We start from the raw sequence: 8,052 nt of genomic DNA, 5'->3' as shown, positions 1-8,052 counted from the left end.
AAATTAGGCCATTGCAGTGTGAAGACAATCCAATGGACGGTGAGGTGAATGAGAGGGCCATCGTGATGTATCTATTACTATTCTGCAGGATTGTGGAAGCTTAGTATTTGAACTCTGGTGAGGAGGCTACATCCAAGTTAGTGGAGATCAGAACGTCTCACCAGAGCCCTCTGCTGCCAGTCGTGAGGTTTTGCTTAGCTTTGCCCATTGTCGCCTCTCATTTCTTTCTGTGCTGCCTCTGCACATAGCAACTTTACTGCAAACCTTACCATTACCGGTCTTGCAACTATTATCCCCATATTGCAGGCACGGGGTGCAAAAACCGAGGGTGAGAGGTAGCGGCTTGCTTAAGATTGTTCATGTCAGAAGTGAGATTATCCTTCAGTTTTTCAAGTATTTTCTTCCTCTGTGAAAGAGGCTTGGATTTTATGCCTCATTCTCAGGGATACTGAGAATTTTGCTACGTTTTCAGTTTGCGGAGGGTTTTGAGGCTGCCTTATTGTTGCAAAGTTGCCAGGGGTATTGAATGTGCCTCTCTTTTTAGTACAGTGGTAAAGGTAAAGGTACCTCTGACCATTAGGTCCAGTCGCGGACGACTCTGGGGTTGCATGCCCATCTCGCGCTATAGGCTGAGGGAGCTGGCGTTTGTCCGCAGACAGCTTCCGGGTCATGTGGCCAGCATGACTAAGCAGCTTCTGCCAAACCAGAGTTGAGCATGGAAACGCTGTTTACCTTCCCGCCGGAACGGTACCTATTTATCTACTTGCACTTTGACGTGCTTTTGAACTGCTAGGTGGGCAGGAGCTGGGACCGAACAACGGGAGCTCACCCCGTCGCATGGATTCAAACTGCCGACCTTCTGACCGGCAAGCCCTAGGCTCTGTGGTTTAGACCACAGCACCACCCGCGTCCCTCGGGTTGGTGGTACCTCAGATTAAGAACTTAATTCGTTCCGGAGCTCCGTTCTTAACCTGAAACTGTTCTTAACCTGAGGTATCACTTTAGCTAATGGGGCCTCCCGCTGCCGTCGTGCCACTGGAGCACAATTTCTGTTCTTATCCTGAAGCAAAGTTCTTAACCCAAGGTACTATTTCTGGGTTAGCAGAGTCTGTAACCTGAAACACCTGTGTGCCGAGGTACCACTGTAAATACTTCGCTAGCATTCTGCAGCCTCTCTGAGTGACCATGCTTCCTCACCTGCAAAAGCCCCATTGGAGGTCTTGCCTCCTGGGCTCTGGCTGAAATGTGGGCACCCAGGGAGGCTTCAGAGTACAAGCCACTGGTGAGATGAGTTGTAGAAGAAAAGGACACTCATGAACACCCTTCGGTCACATCAAAAGTAAGGCAAACACCTCGGAAACCCTGCACTCCAACCTTGATAATCTTATTTAAAATTTCTCTCTTTCATAATTTTCAAATGCCACTTTTCTCATTAATTGATGCAGAATTGCGGCAGAATGGGGAGAGACAGGACAAGTATCCAACACAGCACTAATTTTAACCAGGAAATTCCTGGTTCACGGATCAGATTTTTCAGACCAGGCTTTACGTTGTGCAGGAGATCCATGATCTGATCTTCCCAGGTTTTTGCTTACTTTAAAGCAGTTGTAAGGGCTCAGAATTTGATCTGAACAGAGGCCCTGGGATAAGGGGTAACCCCCTCCTTCTTTTCCCAATCAAAATCCCCCCCTCCCTTATAGAGGTGGAGCTGGGAGGCTGAGCACATAATTTGCACCCACTGAGCAAAAATCAACAGGGGAGATTTAGAACAGGAAAACTGTGCAGGGGAAGTGCTCATTTCAAGCACATTTTTTTAAAAAAAGAACACTGGGAGATCTGATAGCTTTTAACCCTCAAAGAAGGTAGGCCCCAGCATATGTTATTAAGCACACAATATGCACATTGATATAACACCAGGGGATTTCTTCCAACAAGTCTACGATTCTATGATACTATAAAGCATTCTAGTTGTAGGATGCCTGTCTGTCAATCTGATTTTTTGATTAAAATAACATTTACCAAAAAAGCGAGGGCTGATTTTCTAAATATTTCTACTGTTTTCTGTTAACCTAAGAAAAGCTAAAAATAAAAAATACTGAGATCCTAAGATACTAATATCTTGATCAGTTGGATTATTGACCCTTTAAAATGGTAAAGGAGACTTGCTTGAGCTCCATGTTGAATTCTACTCATGTTGAAATATGATCTCCCCTACCACCATGCTGGTTAGCTCTCCTGTGGCGCAGTGGGTCAGTGGGTCTGGCCGTTAACCAGAAGGTTGTTGGTTCGATCCCCGCCACCAGGATGGCTGGAGGCAGAATTCCTGCATTGCAGGGGGATGGCCCTCAAAGTTCCTTCCAAGTCTACAATTCTATGATTCTTTGATTCTGTGATCCCCCATTATCTCTAATGCTAGTTCAAACAAACCCCTCTCATGCATTGAGAAGGGTGCCTGGTCTTGCCTATCTGCTCCATTGACCATATCCCAACAGGGCCACCACATTCCATGAGAAGTAGTCCTATTACATGTGCTAATCATGTACCCTCGTAAAGTTCCTCACCTCATCACAAAAAGAGGAGTTCTAAGTTCCAGCATCACTAAGGCTCCTTTCTTTTTCTTTTTTTTTCTTTTTCTTTTATTAAATTTCTGTTTTACATTTTAGAATATTCACTTAAACAACCTTAAAGTATCAATTCCTCTCTTTCCATGGTTCATTTTGCACAACATAAATACCTGAATATTTTATATAAACTAAGCCATTCAGTATTCCATTATTACATCCATCAAAATTTATTTATGTTGTTGAATTTATCTTTAGGCTGCCCACGTTTTCAAATAAACACAAATTTCCTCCACATATTCAATAAACATTTCCCAATCATCTTTAAATGTATGTAATTATTGTTCTCTTATTCTCATGTTAGGTCCACAAGCTGCACATATTCCATCATTTTAAGTTGCCAATCTTCTTTATTTGGGACATTGCTCGTTTTCCATTTTGGGGCTAACAAAACACAAGCCACAGTAGTGGCATACATAAATAACCTTTTGCGACACCTGAGAATTTCTGTCTGAGTTATCCCCAACGAAAAGGACTCTGTTGTTTTTTTAAAGTACTTTTAAACTTTTTTTCCAGTTCATTATGAATTATTTCCCAATACTCTTTTATCCTTTTACAGGTCCACCACATATGATAGAAAGTACCCTCAGTCCGATTAGGTAAGGCTCCTTTCCATGCTTAGCAAGAACACGGCTTGTGGGGAGCAGCTGGCATTCACATCCATGGTTGGTGGGCAAGGCAACACATACCCTCCGACCTTTCTCCAATGAAAATAGGGACATCCTATCAATACCCTCCAACATTTCTCCAATAAAGGTAGGAAAAGTTGGACATTCCGGAATCAAATTAGAAACTGGGATGGCTTCTGTAAATCCAGGACTACCCCTGGAAAATAGGGGCACTTGGAGGCTCCAGGGAAGGTCCTGACAGCTTCCTTATATGTACTATGTAGAAACGCACTCAGAGCCAGTGTGGTATAGTGGTTAGGGTGTTGAACAAGGACCTGGGAAACCAAAGTTCAAGCCCCCACTCAGCCCTGAAGCTCACCGGATGACCTTGAGCCAGCCACTCCCTCTCCACCTAATTGACCTCACAGCTTTGTTGTGGGGCTGAAATGAGGAAAGGGAGAACCACGTACCTCAAACTTCTTGGAGGAGAAGGTGGGAAGGAAAGAAAGAAAGAAATCTGAAAGAAATGGGCCTGGCTAGTTATATGCTAAACAAAAGCTGAACCTCCCTTGCACTTCAGAAGCAATTTGCACAGGGCCAGAGGGAAGCGGGTGGCGCTATGGGTTAAACCACAGAGCCTAGGGCTTGCCGATCAGAAGGTCGGCGGTTCGAATCCCCACAACGGGGTGAGCTGCTGTTGCTCGGTCCCTGCTCCTGCCAACATAGCAGTTCGAAAGCACGACAAAGTGCAAGTAGATAAATAGGTACCACTCAGGCGGGAAGGTAAACGGCGTTTCCGTGCGCTGCTCTGGTTCACCAGAAGCGGCTTAGTCATGCTGGCCACAGGACCCGGAAGCTGCACGCCGGCTCCCTCAGCCAATAAAACGAGATGAGCGCCGCAACCCCAGAGTCGGTCATGACTGGACCTAATGGTCAGGGGTCCCTTTACCTTTAGAGAACAGGGGTGGGTGGGTTGGTTGGGTTGGGGTTCTTGTGAAACACTGGTCCCAACCCCCTTATATAAATCTTTGGATCTTTAGTCACCTATGTTCTATCATTCCTATCTCCTGGGCATTGCTGCATTCTCAACAATTGGCTCCACAGCCACACAGAACTCCCTAGAGGCAAAAGATCACAAATGGAAGCGATATGTTGCAGGGCGGTGGGGTGGAGGGAAGTCTTTTCACCTAATTGTAGGAGCAATCCAACATCCTGTTTTTGTCATTCTAACCTGTTACCAACTTGGGTCGTTCCAAAGCGGCATTCCTGCGTGCCCTCGACAGGAAGCAACTGCCATTTCCTCATATATATTTTTTGTATAGCTATTCTTTATTAGGTTACAATTACTTTGCATTAGCATTCAGCTGCTTGGCTCAGTGCGCAGGCAGATAAAGCAGGGTTTTTTCCTGAGAGCTAGGGTGCATATTACAAAATTTAATTTCTCGCCCAGGCACTGCTCGATAAACGCAGAGCTCTGCTTTCTGCGACACACCAAGAGAACACCACTGCCCTCTGGGTCCGACATCACATCTAGTCTCTGCTGCTGTGCATGAGTTGCAAAATCAAAAGGAAGAAATCATTGGAAACTTTATAATTCGGGGGTTTTTATTAAAAGGAGATGCTGTTTTTAAAGACTGCATAACGCACCGTGTTGCTCGCCTGATTTACCGCTTTTCGCTTCGCCCTCCCCCCTCTCTCTTTCGCCATAAAACCGCTGTAAAAATCATATATCATGCGAGCAAAAATATGCTCCCTTTTCTCTACGAAGCGGAGGGAAATCAAATACAAGGCATGTGATACATCAAATAACGGACATAAATGCATACTTTACAGCAAGCTGTTATTTCTAAACATCAGCATTCTGAAGCAGAAACGCTTGGGCAATGGGCTCTTTTGATTTCTGAAGAGAACTGTGGGTGTGAGGTTATCACTTCATTTCTCCCCATCGTGACCTTACAAGCCGCTGCAGCTGCGCATAACAGATAGGAAACAGTAGCTGTGGCACCAACAATGGCCTCGCGAAAGAATTATGCTCAAGCAGGATACAATTTGTAGGGTGGTGTGCATGTGTGTATAACGTTCTCATTTTAAAAAATAAAAAAAGGGAAAGAGGACTTAATTGAAAGATGCCAGGGCTCAGATCTGGTAGCTGATAGCGGGCTATGAATATTCTGGCATGAGGGAGAAGTATTTGGTCTTTCCTTTGGGGATGGACTGTTGCTCAGTGCTTTGCATCAGAAGGTCACAAGTTCAATCCCCATCGACTCCAGGAGAAACCCCTGCCCAAGACTCTGGAAAACCACAGCAAGTCAGTATAGACAACACCGAGTTAAATGGACCACTAATCTGGCCAGTATGGACCAGCTTCCTATGTTTTCCTGGGTGCTTTTATGCAGGGCCCTGAAATTGCAAATAGATCGTACCTCATGAGTCAGCATTTCCACGTTAACTCCTTGATACCCACAACACTCCAACATGAGCTGAGTTTTGCCGAGTTGGTCTCAGGATCCTGAAACATGGTAATGGTGAATGACAACGGCCAACTAATTGTTGGCTTAGCCATGGCTCAAGCGTTAAATCTGCAGCAAACATTGCCTTTCTGCTTCTCTCCTGCCCGCAAGACAGATCTCTCTGGTGCCTCATTTACATTCCCTCACAAAGCAGGGCTCGGCTTAGCATGCTTTGTTCTTGGGAATTTAACTAGACTGGCACTAGGCCAACACCACAACCCATGGTGTCATAAGGCACATTATTTTGTAACATGCTCTAATAAGAACAGAAATGGGATGCAGGTGGCGCTGTGGTCTAAACCACTGAGCCTCTTGGGCTTGCCAATCAGAAGGTCGGCAGTTCGAATCCCCGCGATGGGGTGAGCTCCCATTGCTCTGTCCCAGCTCCTGCCAACCTAGCAGTTCGAAAGCACACCAGTGCAAGTAGATAAATAGGTACCACTGGCAGGAAGGTAAACGGTGTTTCCGTGCGCTCTGGTTTCCATCACGGTGTTGCATTGCACCAGAATTGGTTTAGTCATGCTGGCCACATGTCTGTGGACAAATGCTGGTTCCCTCAGCCTGAAAGCAAGATGAGCGCTGCAATCCCATAGTCGCCTTTGACTGGACTTAACAGTCCAGGGGTCCTTTACCTTTACCCTACCTTAATGGTGAGTCCCCATGAGTTTCTGCTGATACGGTAACCACCGGTAGCATCAGATATGGCACCGTGAAGTTGCACATAGCAACTTCTGGAAGGGAGTCCAGACACTGCAGGCTGGGTGATTGATTGCGGCTAATTAACCTACATGGCATCCCAAAGCCATCCAGGAGGCAGTTGTGCCAACACACCTCCTGTGTGCCTAATCGTTGGCGCTGAGGACCCTCTGTGATGATGGGATTCGAAGTGACACGGAGTTTAGCAGACTGGACTCTCCCACTTGCTGAGCCCAGGATGCAACACTGTCATTAAGCCACAGGGGACAATACATGCACAGAAATGGGGATCTGGAGCAGGAAGCAGCTGGCTGTGTATGGAGCCTTCTTGCGTGGGCAACTTCAGTTTGCTCATTCTTAAATTCAGTTCTCCACATTTCCACAACAGTTTGCAATAAATACTGATAAATGGATAAGAGTGCCCATAAAAATTAATCATCATTTTGGTCTCTTGATGTATGCAATTTTGCCTAATATACACAATCTCCCAAAGCAGTTTTCTCTAACGTAATGCATTCTTGTAGGTCATTTCACACTAATGTATGAGTAATAAGTAATCCGACTGGCTCCAGATAATCCTATAGTTTGAAAGTAATAGGTGAGTTCCAATTTAGCCCATGTGGGGATCTTCTGACACAGCAGAACTTCTCCTTTCCTTGCCTTGCAGTGCTAAATCTTCTCTAGGGATTGGAGGATCCTATGGAACATACTTTGGAGGTGTGCTGGGTCTTGGAGAAGGGAGAAAGGCTTCCAGAAATCCTGTTGTAGAAGTGGATTTCCATTGTGCAAGTGGACAGACATCATTGGATGGTGCTGCTAAGTTTCTCGGGACTATCTGGCCTACCTTGTTTTTTAAATATTATGTTAGCACCATGTCTTTTTTCCTCATAACTACACTGCAAACTCATATGGGAGGTTTTTTGTTTTGTTTTATTATATACTTTGTGTCCTCATCTTGTATTTTTATGTTGTGATCTTCAGATGAAGGGGGGTGTACAAATTTAATAAGCAATAATAAAATACTAATACTAGCCACAACAAGTATGTTCTACCTCCCCGGTCGGAGGCAATATGCCTCTGAATTCCAAATACTGGGAATTGCAAATGGAAATCATAGAATCATAGAATCATAGAGTTGGAAGAGACCACAAGGGCCATCGAGTCCAACCCCCTGCCAAGCAGGAAACACCATCAAAGCACTCCTGACATATGGTTGTCAAGCCTCTGCTTAAAGACCTCCAAAGAAGGAGACTCCACCACACTCCTTGGCAGCAAATTCCACTGTCAAACAGCTCTTACTGTCAGGAAGTTCTTCCGAATGTTTAGGTGGAATGTTTAGGTGAAATAATGCTGCTGAACTTAGTCCCTGCTTTCGGTCTTCTCATTGGCTATCTGGGATAGCTCAGTTTGTAGAGCATGAGCCTCTTGATCTCAAGGTTGTGGGTTCAAGCCCCGTGTTGAGCAAAAGATCCCTGCATTGCAGGGTTTTGGTCTAGATGATCCTAGTGGTCTCTTCCAACTCTACATTCTATGATTATATCTGGTGGGCCACTGTGAGAAGTCGGGTCCTCCATCATGGAGGTCACGTGTTGTGGTGAGATCACCAGAAACTGCTTC

Source organism: Podarcis liolepis, assembly GCF_965112155.1.
Source record: "Podarcis liolepis genome assembly, chromosome: 1".
NCBI classification, from domain to species: Eukaryota; Metazoa; Chordata; class Lepidosauria; order Squamata; family Lacertidae; genus Podarcis; species Podarcis liolepis.
Note: the sequence above shows the minus strand (reverse complement) of the source record.